A 15855-nucleotide genomic window follows, 5' to 3' on the forward strand; every position below is an offset into this window, starting at 1 on the left:
ACTAATAACATTAATGATAACAGGATCCTGAAACTGAAAAGGATTAATTGATCATTAATTCTGTTATTTACAACTGTGCTTTCCCTCCAGCATGTTAAAACATCTTCTGGTAGCCTTTCTGGGCTCCAAAACGACCTCAATACGACATTATTTGTCTTTAAAAACACCCAAAATGTCTGTCAATTTAAACAGTAAACTCAAAACTCAAAATGTTTTGTTATGTAAATACATAAATCATATGTGGGAGGGAGTGTGAAAGAGTTACATTTACTTGGTGTTGACATTTTTGTGATGCTTCCCCATTTTTGTTGGTGGTGCAATTACTTTGATTCCAACACTAAAATGTGGTCAAATCACTGCGAAAGTGCCAAAGGATTAAGTAACAGTTTATGTCAGAGCATTTACTTTACTGTCACGCGAATGAACTGCTGTTACAACATCGATTATTCAAGTCAGTTTTATTTATGTAGCCCAATATCACACATTTTTCTTCACAATCTGTGCAGTATATAACTCCCTCAAAGTATTCTCATTGGCAGGACAAACATGGACTGTAAGTAATAACCTTACATTAATAGATCCACTGAGACTGAGACCGACCCACCGGACAGATAAAAATAAAAGAATAAGCAACCAACTGACAGTTAAGACGAAAAGATGAGTTTTAAGTTTGGATTTAAGGCCTCAAACAGAGTCCCACTGTCTGTCTGTCAGCAGGGAGGTTACTGCAGAGGAAGAGGGGGGCACGATAAGGAAAAGGCCTAAAAGAGAGTAGAGCAGAGGCTAGAATATGAGGTTTGAAAGGTTCAGAGTGTAGGATTAAGGGGATGTAGTGTCTAGAGATATAGTGGCAGATTAGAAATCCACTTATGTCACCCTCCCTTTCCCAGTGTGAAGGAGAAACTACAATGGGCCTGAAATGTGGGAAAAACCCAGAACGGGCGTATCTAAAGTCAGTGTTGGGGTTTTTTCCATTCTGGGCTTCTGTAGAGACATGGTGGTTCAACATGGCGACCTCAGTGGAAGGAGACCCGAAACGTCTGTAAATAAAAACGCCTCATTCTCACCTCAAAGACTGATCTGACATTGATTCAGAACCAACAGGCCTTTTTCACAGCAGCCATCCTGACATGAAACAGTAGGGTAAACATAGGTGTTATCAAAGACACTCATTAAGGCTCCGTTCCATTCAGCTCAAACAGAGTCAGGGTGCAGCTGTTGAGCATGTTGGCTCACTGGAAAAGGCTCTGCTACACTAAATGGAACATTAATTAGTAAAAACAATGGCTGGAAAAAGGTCTGTGGGCTTCCTATCCGTGTAAGATCAGACGCTGGTGATTATTTGTGCTGATGAAAGTAGATCAAACATAACATCATGAGAGAGTCGAGAGTTACTGATACTCAAACTGATGTAATTAATGATGAAGTAATGTCTCGTGTTAATGTGAAGGCTCATTAAACCCTCTGACGTCTTTCTGATGTTGTTATGTGGTGGTATCCTGTTGCCTCATCTGGCTGGTTTTCAGTGAGTATATTAAGACCTGTGTGTGTTTCAAACTCTTCACTTCTTCAGCCATGGACAAAGGTGTGCTGCTGGTCCTGTTGTGTCTGCAGGCTTTCCTGCTCATCACTGCCTTCACTTCTACTGATGCAGCCGCTCTGCCTAGAGAAGATCAACTGCCTCTTGGGGAGGTAAGAAGATTATGTTTTATCTCTGTGTAAATGTCAAATAAATAAATGTTATTTTATATTTACATGTTCCACACATTGGGAGAAGGTGGTTTTCTGTGTATACTAAAGCTTTGTTTATTCTCATTTTGTTATAGAGAAGACCACCACCAAAAGGGAAGCCAAGCTATTGGCTCGGCTGTTGGGGAAGAATAGAGGGATGTAACTCTTTCAGAGTGGTAAGCTTGCACTGAGCTCAAGGTTGATGACAGTTGGTGCATTACTTTGTTGTCATTTAAATTAAAGTACATCTCTCTCTCTCTCTCTCTCTCTCTCTCTCTCTCTCTCTCTCTCTCTCTCTCTCTCTCTCTCCTGTTTAGCCCCCTACTAATAATCCTGAGTTGAATTTACTTGTCAAGCAACTTAAGAAGACGTCAACATGATGCGACAACAACAGAAGTTTGAAACAAGCTTTTGCAGAACTGCCATGCTACGTTTAGGAGTGGAAGAGAATATCTACTGTATGCTGTACTGCTTATGAAATCTGCCATAATTGCAAAATAAACAAATTCAAATCAGATATTGTGTGATTGTCCAGTTGTTTTGTCATTTTTTTCAGACCAGACATTAACCAGCTTGTAGGATTTAGAGGCTTTCTAGCTGTGAAGAAACTCTGGTGGCTGCCAAACCTATGAAAAACACAAACATTCCTATGTATAGTCAGTGTTTGGTTTGTCCTTTCAGGGCTACTGTAGAAACAGCTGTAGATAAAAACGTCTCATTCCAAGGTAAAACACAACAATTCCTATATTCAGGTGATTATACACTAATAAAAACAAACCATTTAATCTTATATTAAATATCTGGCAATAGATCCTCCTAAATGTTACACACTGGACCTTTAAGTCCAAACTGGGCCAGCGTGGCTCCTTATTCATCCCGGTTCTCCTTCTGTCCTCCTGGGGCCACACAATAAAGTCTCATTCAGTGGTCTCCATTAATTCATCTTTCACCAGACTTACATTTCCTTAATGGATGCTAAAGTGGTGGAATCCTTCATCTGTGTATTAGTTCAGTGGGGTGTTAACATTAGCCATGTTACTGTCCAAGTGTTTTTAAATGGGGGCCTCTGGGCCATAAACTGATGCTATTTGGGGGTCCTTGGAATAGAAAACGCAACCTCTGTATTAGGCTGTAGGCTTAGAGGTTAAAATACAGTGAATTTTATGTGACTTCATATACTCACAGTCACTGAGAGGCTGTTAAAACACGCTCAGACTATACGCAGCTTATAAAAACCTCACTTTTAAACTACATTCTGCAGCTGCAACATCCTGCTCACTCATCATTAACATAAACTTAAATATTATAAGAATAATGTTCTGTCAGTGCAACATGATTCAATTATTCATTGATCCTATGTATATGAGATTATACGAATAAACGTTCTGGTGGAACTGCTCTAACACACTGATAGCTGTCTTGTGAGTCACAGTTTTAAATAATAAAAAAGAGAGACATGCAGATGTTTTATCCTGAGCTTAGGGCGACTTGATGCTGTGTAATATCTGAATGCGGGGGAAATGCCTGCCAGCAGATAAAAGCACTAATTTTAACGAGCAGGTTAGATTCACAGAGTCAGTTTCCATGGTAACTGAGCCAGAGTTTAAGTTATTTTTCTCTTTCTGGAACAAACTGGCAGACTTTTGTCCTCTGAAACTGGACCCAGAACTCTTGGGTGCTGCTGTTGTGGTATTTTAAGTGAAAACACGGTAAAAATTTGCTGATGTAAGACTCAGAGCGCGTGGAAAATCACTCGTATTTCACAACAGAGACAGTGTGGGAACATATTTCTTCATTTTAGTGGTTTCGTTCTCAGAATTTCACAAATGATTGTTGCCGCAATTTCCTAAATTTCATGGACATAGAATGAAATTAATCACACACACTGCTTATGCATGGACAAATCCTATTAAAAACACATTCAACAACAGTCATGTTAATATTGTTTATTCAAATTACCACAGAACATATTGTCTTATTTACCTCTTGTGATGTCTAACTGCTCATATTTAGAGATAGAAAACTATGGTATAAATCAGCATGGCTTGATACAACTTGGCAGAGACAAATATTGACATTTAAGAGGTTGTAAATCTGATATATCAGTTAATATTGTTTTAATGTAAGCCCATAGATACATGTATCATTGATAAGAATCCCTAATATTTATTATTAAAGAGTATTAAATATTAAATGGCCTTAAAAATTTTAAACAGTAAAATCTACAACTTTAATGAAACAGTAGCAAAAGTGTTTTTCTGCATAAATATTGCATTGTGTGTGCAGAGGAGGTGAAAGTGTAGACAAAGAGGAAAACAACCAGGAGGGAGACCTGCAGGATGTCTCAGTGTGTCTCGTATTTACTTTGTGATGTTGTTTTGACATTGTTGTGATGCTTCCCCATTATGTTTACTGTTACAGAACTGGTGCAATTACAGATTCCAGCACATTAACTTGTGGTCAAATCACTGCGAAAGTGCAGACGGGTTGAGTAACAGTCAAAGTACAAATACCATCATGGAGGTTTACAGCTCTGTCTTACATCTATCATATCTCAGCCATCGAACAACTGAACACCAACATTAAAATCACTAAAGTCAAGAACGACAAAGTAATTTAAACGTTTATTAACTCATCAAAATGTGGAATATATTATATTGTAATATACTGGAAAATCTCCTCAGTATTTATAATTAAATGTATAGTTTGAAAGATTCAAATTGAAAGCTGCATTTAAATGAATATTATTTGCATAATGCAAGGCGGTCATCATCCTTTTATTATTATTTTTATACTTTCTGTGATATTTTTTTACAGGATGCTTACAGGAGAGTTAAAAGTCCAGTTTGTAACTTTTGGGAGAATCTATTAGCAGAAAATGTTTCTACAGTAGCCCAGAATAGACAAAATACAGACGCCAGCAGTATTCAGTTAGTTTCAATCTTCTACACACCGGTCCTTTAATGTAACCAAGTCAATAAATAGTTTTCACTTCTTAAGGACTTGAGTTGTTTTCATGTGGAGATTTGGTTCCTTAAAAATCCCTCTGACGTGTTTCTGATCTTGTAAAGTGGTGGTATCCTGTTGCCTTGTGTGATTGGTTGGCAGAGAGTATATTAGGACACGTTTGTTTTTAAACTCTTCACTTCATCAGCCATGGAGAAAACTGTGCTGATCCTGTTGTGTCTGCAGGCTTTCCTGCTCATCACAGCCTTCACCTCTACTGATGCAGCCACTCTGGTAAAAGATGATCAACTTCCTCTTGGTCAGGTGAGAATATCCACAGCGGGTCAGAGATGGGAGAAAGGGGTTTTCCATGTATAATAATGCTTTTTGTTTATTGTTTATTCTCTTTTTGTTACAGGGAAGAAAACCAGTGAATTCGAGAAGTTGGATCGCCTGCTGGGGAAGACCAGGAGCATGTGGCCCTATACAAGTAAGTTTTATTTTCAGTGAAATGTTGATATCAATGTACTCATAATTAAAAAGGTAGATAACATTTGTTGCATTAGTATGTTATTTAAATTACTGTACCTCTCTCTCTCTCTCTCTCTCTCTCTCCTACTTTTTAGCCCTCGATCTCTCCTGAAAAACCCAATTTAAATTTGTCAAGGAAATAAAGAGTTCGTCAACATGAAACTTGATCAACAGAAGTTTCAAACAAGCTTTTCCAGAACTGCCTTGCTACGATTAAAAGGGGAAATGAATATGCTGTATGCTGTAATGCTAAAAATGAAGTGTGCTATGATTTGTTTGTTTGCAAAATAAAAGATTTCAAATCAGATATTGTGTGGTTTTCTGCACAGTTTTTGTTGGTAAAACTAAATCTTCAACAGCAGACTTGTTAACTGCTGTCAACACTGATTGCAAATGTGCTTTATGTTCCTAATATGTTCCTAATTACCACCACACCGGGCTTTTAACTATTAATATTTAACAATATAAGTTTCCCATTTTGAGGCCCCTGAGCCAGTTAAAGTAGTATCAACTGTATCAATCAAAGGCCTAAATACTGAATAATATTTGGTTTAAAACTATTCAATTCAATTCAATTCAATTCAGTTTTATTTGTATAGCGCCAATTCATAACAGAAGTTATCTCAGGACACTTTTCAAATAGAGCAGGTCTAGATCGAACTCCTTATAACATTATTTACAGATACCCAACAGTACCACCATGAGCAAGCACTTGGCGACAAGGGCAAGGAAAAACTGCCTGTTAAAAGGCAGAAACCTAGGACAGATCCTTCGGCTCTAGGTGGGTGGTCGTCTGTCTCGACCAGTTGGGGTGAGAGAGAGAGAGAGAGAGAGAGAGAGAGAGAGAGAGAGAGAGAGACAGACAGACAGACAGACAGACAGACAGACAGACAGACAGACAGACAGAGAAACAGACAGACAGACAGGTGCACAGCAACAACAGTAGCAACAACTACACTAATAATAGTGACTGATGATGATGAACATGACAACAGCAACCATTGGGGACAATGAGCAGTGACAACAGCAACAATAGTAACTGTAGCAATAATAATACTTATAATAATAATAACACTAATATCAGTGATATTAGCAGTGAGAGTCAAGCAGGACCATGGTAGGAGGCTCCGCTAGGATCCATGAGAACCTGCGAGACGAAAAAGCACACGAACTCCGGGGAAGAAGTGAAGTTAGTAACATGCATTAGTGGGACATGAATGAGTGCAGAAAGAGAGAGGAAGAGAGGAGCTCAGTGCACCATGGGAAAACTCCCTGGTAGTCTAGGCCTATAGCAGCATAACTAAGGGATGGTTCAGGACTCACCTGAGCCAACCCTAAATATAAGCTTTATCAAGGAGGAATGTCTTAAGCCTACTCTTAAATGTGGCGAGGGTGTCTGCCTCCCGAACCACAACTGGAAGCTGGTTCCACAGGAGAGGAGCTTGGTAACTGAAGGCTCTGGCTCCTGTTCTACTTTTAGAGATTATAGGAACCACAAGTAGCCCAGCATTCAGAGAACGTAGTGTTCTCGTGGGGTAATAGGGTACTATGAGCTCTTTAAGATATGAAGGGGCCTGACCATGAAGAGCTTTATAGGTGAGGAGGAGGATTTTAAATTCTATTCTAAATTTTACAGGGAGCCAATGCAGAGAAGCTAGTACAGGAGAGATGTGATCTCTTTTTCTAGTTCCTGTCAGTACTTGTGCCAAATGTAACAATGCATGGATTAGTTTTTCTGCATCTGTCTGTGATAGGATGTGTCTAATTTTTGTAATATTACGTAAACGAAAAAAGGCAGTCCTAGAGGTTTGCTTCATGTGGGAATTAAATGAGATAACTAATAAATGAGATAACTCCAAGATTCCTGACAGTGGTGCTAGAGGCCAAGGTAATGCCACCTAGAGCAACTATATTTTTAGACAGTGAGACTCTAAGGTTTTTGGATCCAAGTACAAGAATTTCGTTTTTTTCTGAGTTTAACATCAGAAAATTGCAGCTCATCCAGGATTTTATGTCCTTAAAACATGTTTGTAATTTATATCATTGATTAATTTCATCGGGCTTGATCGATAGATATAACTGCGTATCATCTGCATAACAGTGAAAGTTAATGGAGTGATTCCTAATAATGTTGCCTAAAGGGAGCATATATAAAGTAAATTGGTCCAAGTACAGAACCTTGTGAAACTCCATGACTAACTGTAGTATTTATTGAAGATTCATCGTTAACATGTACAAACTGTGAACGATCTGATAAATATGACTTAAACCAGCTTAGTGCGGTTCCTTTAATGCCAATTTGATGCTCAAGTCTCTGTAAAAGAATATCATGGTTAATGGTGTCAAATGCAGCACTAAGATCTAATAATACAAGTACAGAGACAAGTCCATTGTCTGAAGCAATCAGAAGGTCATTATTAACTTTAACCAGAGCTGTCTCTGTGCTGTGATGAACTCTAAATCCTGACTGAAAATCCTCAAATAAACTATTGTTATGTAAAAAGTCACACAACTCTTTGGCGACTACTTTCTCCAGAATCTTAGAGAGGAAGGGGAGGTTAGAGATCGGTCTATAGTTGGCTAAAACCCCTGGGTCAAGAGTGGGCTTTTTAAGAAGGGGTTTAATTACAGCTACTTTAAAGGACTGTGGTACATATCTTGATAATAAAGAAAGATTAATCATATCCAGTAAAGAAGTGCCAATTAAGGGTACGACCTCTTTAAGCAGCCTAGTTGGGATCGGGTCCAACAGACAGGTTGATGGCTTCGATGTAGAAATTATTGAAGTTAACTGGTGAAGATCGATAGCAGAAAAACAGTCTAATTATATATCTGAGTTTACATTAGTTAAAGTTCCTGAACCTGCAGAGCCACTGATAACTGTTGATGGCAGTTGGTGATTAATTTTCTCTCTAATAGTAATAATTTTATTATAAAAGAAGCTCATGAAGTCATTGCTACTTAAGTTTATGGAGATATGTGGCTCAATAGAGCTGTGACTCTCTGTCAGCTTGGCTACAGTGCTGAATAATAGGCTCCTCTGGCGTTACGGAGGGCCTTTCTATAGGTTTTAAGATTATCTTGCCAAATTGAGCGATATTCTGATAATTTGGAAGAGCGCCTTTCAGATTTCCTATCTTTTTGCTTTAATTGGTGGGTTTGGTGGTTGTACCACAGTGCTAGTCTCCTATGTTTTAATAATTCCTTTTTATAGGAGCAATAGAATCTAATGTTGATTGTAGTGAGCTTGCAGCACTATTAACAAGTTTATCAATTTGGGAGGGACTAAAGTTGTTATAGGACTCTGTTAAATTAAGACATGGCATTGAATTAAATACTGATGGAATCTCCTCTTTAAATTTAGCTACAGCACTGTCTGATAGACATCTGCTGTAGGACGTTTTGCCTAATGGCTTATAATCTAATAGTATGAATTCAAAAGTTATTAAATTAAATATTCCAGTTTGGGTGAGAAAGACTAAGAACAAGGCTTTCAAATGAATTATAATTTAGTTTAGGTTTAGGGTCCATTAAAACGCTTGAATCATATATGGCTGCTACTCCACCTCCTCGGCTGGTGCCTCGAGGAATGTAAGTATTATTATGACTCGGGGGGGTGGATTCATTTAGGCTAACATACTCCTCGTGGGACAACCAGGTCTCAGTAAGACAAAGTAAATCAATATTATAATCTGATATTAATTCATTCACTAAAACAGCTTTAGAGGACAGAGACCTGATATTTAACAGTCCACATTTCATACTCTTATTTTGTGCTAGTGAGGAGTTGGTTTTAATTTTTATTAGGTTTTTATGTTCAACTCCTCTTGTTTTCATTTCTTTAAATAATTTAGGTGGTCGGGGGACAGACACAGTCTCTATGGGGTTTTGGGTGGGTGAATATTCTAATGGAAGAGCAGAGAAGTGTGTAAGACAGCAGCTCTGCTTCCTGGTCCCAACTCTGGACTGTCAGGTTTTAGAAATAAACTTTGCCATATTTCTAGATAAGAGAGCCGCTCCATCCAAAGTGGGATGGATGCCGTCTAACCTAATCAGACCAGGTTTTCCCCAAAAAGGCTTCCAGTTATCAATGAAGCCCACATCGTTTTCTGGACACCACCTCGACATCCAGCGGTGGAAGTCCGACATGTGGCTATACATGTCATCACTGATCACATTGGGCAGGGGTCCAGAGAGGAGGGATGTGAAAATTTCTGTATTGACAAACTTTGCACAGCTATAAGTCAGTTCAGGTCAAACATTTTAGGGTACATAAAAGATAAGAAAAATACATTTGAGTGTGTGGAAGGGATCTTTAAAAAAGTCAAATATTGCACAGAATTATAGGCCTATTTCTAAGTTCCCTTTCATATCCAGAGCTCTAGAACTGCACAGTACAGCACCCGCTCTCATTAGGATTACATTACATTAGGAATGTTTTATATTAATGCTCCTTGACCTCAGTGCTGCATTTAATACCATTGATCGTAACGCTCTTATCAATAGACTACATCAGTCCTTGAGTATATCCAGAAATGTTCTTAATTTTCCACTGATGTGCCACAGGGATCTATTCTTGGTCCCATTTTGTTTTTCCTTTATATGCTTCCACTAGGAGTCATTTTAATGGGGTCTCCTATCACTGCTATGCTGATCATATGTCCTTTAAGACGGATGTCTGGTCAGTTTAATGGAGTGCTTCACAGTTGTTGAGAAATGGATGACTTGTAACTTTTTTCAGCTAAACTCAGACAAAACAGATAATAACAACAGTAATAATCTGTTTCCCTGATCACCAAGCAACCAAATTACAACCGATATAAAAACCAATATAAAATCTTTAACAAGAAATCAACTATATAACTAACATTCACAATTGAACTTTGAACCACATGTCTCTTGATGCTTTCACCTGGGAAATATAAAAAAAAATAAATCAGCTTTGTCTTTTTCTGACTGCCTTTATTTAGTTAAAGGAACAGATTTCAGGCCTGATATTATATCACAGACAGCAGATATTATATAAATGGGTGCTAATCCTGGTATGTTACATATTGCATGGATGGGATAAAAAGGTGCTTAGAGGGACCTTGTGAGAAGTTTCTTTAAAAAAGGCTTTTGGGAACTTGTAATAGAAGAAAGTTGGAACCCAGGATTTCTCCTGAACTGGATCCACATTCTCAGAGTCTGACCCACAGTTGGATTAATAATCAGTCTGTTGGCATGTAGAGAGAGAGTTGACCCTCGCAGTGCCGGGAGCGAGATATTTCGAGAAGACTTCAATCTGATTTGTGGCCCCCTGCTGCGTGTAATCCCCTCTCTCTCTCCCCACCTTTCCTGTCAATCTTCAGTCCCGTCCTTGCCAATAAAAGGCTTAAAGCTCCCCAAAAATATATATCTAACAAAAGGTTTTTGTGTTTGTTTGGCTCACACACCAAGAAAGGTAAACTGATTAGTATGTCTGAGTATTATTATTTCTAGCTCACTCTTGTGTAATTTCAACTAAGATTTAAATTGATTTATAAATGTGACATTCATATTGATGGTTGCATCATTTATTATTTATTTAAATTTGGTTCCTGATGCAAAGGTGTTGTAAGTATTCTGTTTAAAACCACAAGCAATCATAACATTTCTGTTTAATTTCTCTCTGACGTCTTTCTGATAATGTAAAGCAGCGTTGTTGCTTCCTCTTCTTCCATGCATGTGGTTGGTTCGCAGTGAGTATATTATGACCTGTGTGTGTTTCAAACTCTTCACTTCATCAACCATGAACAAAGGTGTTCTGCTGGTCCTGTTGTGTCTGCAGGTTTTCCTACTCATCACTGCCTTCACTTCTACTGACGCAGCCGCTCTGGTGACAGATGATGGACTTCCTCCTGATCAGGTAAGAAGATCCACTGCTGGTCAGTGACTGCAAGAAGCTTTTCTTTTGTTGTAAGAAGGTTCTTGATGTTTTCTTATTGGATTGTTTTCAGTGTAAATGTCAAATATGAGCGAGCTGCAAAACTTACAATTTTGGTTCTGTTTAAATGTTTCAGTGATTCTATTATTAATTAGGAGATTAAAAACTGTGTTGATTGTGTTTATTAAATTCAATCTTTGACATTGAAAACTTCATAAATATATGAATGGAAATACTTAAGAAGCAATATTTAGACTTTTAAGTGCACTTCACCTCAAATAATTGTGTTCAGGTCTTTGGCTTTTTGATAAATAACCCTGGATTGGTTTATAATTAAAAATAAGTCTTTTTGATACATATATAGGCCTTACTAACTAATTTTTAACCAAAATGTCACTTACATCCCTCTGGTTCCCACCCTGATCACTAAAATGGTAGATAACAGTTGGTACATTGGTTTGTTATTTTAATTACAGTACATTCTCTCTCTCTCTCTCTCTCTCTCTCTCTCTCTCTCTCTCTCTCTCTCTTATTTGCTAAATAAACATATTTTTTTACTGTTGGTTTTCTGTGTGGTTAATGGTTAATACCTGTTAAATGTATTTCTCAACAAGTTACTACTTCATTTTAATGTTGGCTGACTCTGTGAACGCTGACTTGTAGCATGAATTACGTATTTTGACAGAACCAAGTTGTTTCCTCTCGTTTCCAGTCTTTATGTTAAGCTAACGTCTCCTAGTAGTAACTTAATGTTTACTGTACGGACACAAGAGTGGTGTCAATCTTCTCATCTAACTTGCAGCTAAAATTAAATAAGTATATTAGTGTCATATCCTAAACCTGACATAGGGTACTTAAACTGTTCGCGCCGTATTTGGCAAAACCAGGTAAAATATGGTTGTTGTTTTTTTAAATCACAAATGGATGGAGGTTTTGCACATATTACAACATAATGAAAAGTAGGTGTTGGTCAGTTTCAAAACAAAGTATGTGAAAGACAGGAAGAGAAAGAGAGATGGCTGTTTGATATATCTTGTATTTAATCCTCTAAGTTGCTTAATTTCTGTCACGCTTCTTCATTATTGTCCTATAGAAGTGATTGATAATGCAACAACATGTATTCCACTCACTTGGACTGCCATGTTTCTACAGTAGCCCAGAACAGACAAAATACAAATGCCAGCAGTATTCAGTTAGTTGCAATCTTCTACACACCGGTCCTTTAATGTAACCAAGTCAATAAATAGTTTTCACTTCTATAAAACCCCCCAAGGACTTGAGTTGTTTTCATGTTATTGTGGAGATTTGGTTCCTTAAAAATCCCTCTGACGTGTTTGTGATCTTGTAAAGTGGTGGTATCCTGTTGCCTCATGTGGTTGGTTGGCAGTGAGTATATTAAGACCTGTGAGTGTTTCAAACTCTTCACTTCATCAACCATGAACAAAGGTGTGCTGCTGGTCCTGTTGTGTCTGCAGGTTTTCCTGCTCATCACTGCCTTCACTTCTACTGATGCAGCCGCTCTGGTGACAGATGATGGACTTCCTCCTGATCAGGTAAAAAGATCCACTGCTGGTCAGTGACTGCAAGAAGCTTTTCTTTTGTTGTAAGAAGGTTCTTGATGTTTCCTTATTGGATTGTTTGAGTGTAAATGTCAAATATGAGCAAGCTGCAAAACTTACAATTTTGGTTCTGTTTAAATGTTTTAAATTAGGAGATAACAAAGCAGGAGAAGGTGGTATTTCTGTGTATAATAATTATTTGTTTGTTTAAATTTTGTTTCAGGATGGAACTGCAGAGAAAGGAATGAAGAAGACATTTCGGAGCTGTAGGGGAAGAATAGGAGGATGTGGTCTTTTCATACGGGTAAGCTTGCTTTACCTTGAGAGAAATTGTGATATCTCAATGTGTTGTAAGGGAAAAAAAACGCTGTTGTGGTGTTTATGAAATTCAATCTTTGATATTGAAAACTTCATAAATATGTACTTAACTATATACTTAAAGAGCAATATTTTGACTTTTAAGTGCACTTCACCTCAAATAATTCAGTGTGTTCAGGTCTTTTGCTTTTTGATAAATAACTCTGGATTGGTTTATAATTCACACAAGTCTTTTTGATACATATCTAGGCCTTACTAACTCATTCTTAACCAAAATGTCACTTATACCCCTCTGGTTTCCACCCTGATCACTAAAATGGTAGATAACAGTTGGTACATTGGTTTGTTATTTAAATTACAGTACATCTCTCTCTCTCTCTCTCTCTCTCTCTCTCTCTCTCTCTCTCTCTCTCTCTCTCTCTCTCTCTGTTTATCCCTCCAAGCCTGCTAAGAATCCCAAACCCAGATTACATGTTAAGAAAACGGACAGCGCGTCGACATGATGAAAACTCACTCGTGCAAAAACAGAAGTTTGAAACAAGCTTTTCCAGAACTGCAACACTATGTGACGGAGTGGAAATGAATATCTACTGTATGCTGTAGTGCTTATCAACTGTGCATTAATGTGTTTATTTGCTAAATAAACATATTTTTTTACCATGATGGGTTTTCTGTATGGTTAATGGTTAATATCTGTTAAATGTATGTATTTTTAACAAGTTAATACTTCATTTTAATGTTGGCTGACTCTGTGAACGCTGACTTGAAGCATGAGGCAAGAATGACGTATTTTCACAGAACCAAGTTGTTTCCTCTCGTTTCCAGTCTTTATGTCAAGCTAAGCTAATGTCTCCTAGTTGTAACTTAATGTTTACTGTACGGACACAAGAGTGGTGTCAATCTTCTCATCTAACTTGCAGCTAAAATTAAATAAATAGGTACAGTGGCCGTCAAGGGCAAACGGCCGCAAACGGCAAAACGCTGCAAACACGGGAATGATGCAAAACCAAAAACACACAAACACATAAAAACAAATGCAACAGAAAAACGCAGCAACAGAAAAATGCTCCAATCACAGAAACGAAGCAGAAGCAAAAACTTACAAACCCACAAAAGAACTGCCAAAGAAAAATGCTGCAAATACCAAAAACACACAAAACAACAAAACAACTCCAACAGATAAATGCTGCAAATTCACTCGACAAAACAGAAGTGCGCCAGGCCACTAGGGGGACCCGACCTGAGGGATGGAACAGTCCTGTGGGACCAGACCCGAAAGACATGAAGAAGAAGAAGAAAGTTGGCTAAGTTTTTGAGAGGAGAGTAAAAAGATAAGTTTCCGTTATGTCTTTTTAACGCTTCCTCATTATTGTCCTATAGAAGTGATTGATAATGCAACAACATGTATTCCACTCACTTTTCTACAGTAGCCCAGAACAGACAAAATACAAATGCCAGCAGTATTCAGTTAGTTGCAATCTTCTACACACCGGTCCTTTAATGTAACCAAGTCAATAAATAGTTTTCACTTCTATAAACCCCCCCCAAGGACTTGAGTTGTTTTCATGTTATTGTGGAGATGTGGTTCCTTAAAAATCCCTCTGACGTGTTTCTGATCTTGTAAAGTGGTGGTATCCTGTGGCCTCGTGTGATTGGTTGGCAGAGAGTATATTAGGACATGTTTGTTTTTAAACTCTTCACTTCATCAGCCATGGAGAAAACTGTGCTGATCTTGTTGTGTCTGCAGGCTTTCCTGCTCATCACAGCCTTCACCTCTACTGATGCAGCCACTCTGGTAAAAGATGATCATCTTCCTCTTGATCAGGTGAGAATATCCACAGCGGGTCAGAGACGGGAGAAAGGGGTTTTCCATGTATAATAATGCTTTTTGTTTATCGTTTATTCTCTTTTTGTTACAGGGAAGAAAACCAGTGAATTCGAGAAGTTGGATCGCCTGCTGGGGAAGACCAGGAGCATGTGGCCCTATACAAGTAAGTTTTATTTTCAGTGAAATGTTGATATCAATGTACTCATAATTAAAAAGGTAGATAACATTTGTTGCATTAGTATGTTATTTAAATTACTGTACCTCTGTCTCTCTCTCTCTCTCTCTCTCTCTCTCTCTCTCTCTCCTACTTTTTAGCCCTCGATCTCTCCTGAAAAACCCAATTTAAATTTGTCAAGGAAATAAAGAGTTCGTCAACATGAAACTTGATCAACAGAAGTTTGAAACAAGCTTTTCCAGAACTGCCTTGCTACGATTAAAAGGGGAAATGAATATGCTGTATGCTGTAATGCTAAAAATGAAGTGTGCTATGATTTGTTTGTTTGCAAAATAAAAGATTTCAAATCAGATATTGTGTGGTTTTCTGCACAGTTTTTGTTGGTAAACTAAATCTTCAACAGCAGACTGCTGTCAACACTGGTTGCAAATGTGCTTTATGTTCCTAATATGTTCCTAATTACCACCACACCAGGCTTTAACTATTAATATTTAACAATAAAAGTTTCCCATTTTGAGGCCCCTGAGCCAGTTAAAGTAGTATCAACTGTATCAATCAAAGGCCTAAATACTGAATAATATTTGGTTTAAAAATATGTCAAATGATACAGATGACAATGATGATGAATGATGATAAACAACTTTACAAAGATAAACAAAGATAAACATCTTTACCCAGACTGCAGTGCAGCAGTAAGTGTTGCTCTGTCTCCACTTCTTGTTGACAGTGTGTTTTCTCTTGGTTGCCAGGTTTGTCTGTAATGACTAGTGTCGATGGTGAGGTTGTGGTTCATCAGTCTATAGTTAATGTCTTTTTTAGGGCTGTTTCACAACTAAAAGGTTAACATTATATATTTGATCTG

The 15855-nt window shown here is 37.8% G+C and overlaps 2 long non-coding RNA genes across 2 annotated transcripts; both read left to right on the plus strand.

The window, feature by feature from the left end:
* The first annotated feature begins 1524 nt into the window (after positions 1-1524).
* On the plus strand, positions 1525-2248 carry LOC127365499 (uncharacterized). Its single transcript, XR_007885215.1, has 3 exons — positions 1525-1692; positions 1827-1907; positions 2049-2248. It is a non-coding gene; the product is annotated as an uncharacterized LOC127365499 (long non-coding RNA).
* A 12404-nt stretch (positions 2249-14652) lies between these two features.
* Positions 14653-15345, plus strand: LOC127364381 (uncharacterized). Its single transcript, XR_007885012.1, has 3 exons — positions 14653-14815; positions 14910-14981; positions 15134-15345. It is a non-coding gene; the product is annotated as an uncharacterized LOC127364381 (long non-coding RNA).
* The last annotated feature ends 510 nt before the right edge of the window (positions 15346-15855 follow it).

The sequence above is a fragment of the Dicentrarchus labrax genome, unplaced genomic scaffold (assembly GCF_905237075.1).
Source record: "Dicentrarchus labrax unplaced genomic scaffold, dlabrax2021, whole genome shotgun sequence".
NCBI classification, from domain to species: Eukaryota; Metazoa; Chordata; class Actinopteri; family Moronidae; genus Dicentrarchus; species Dicentrarchus labrax.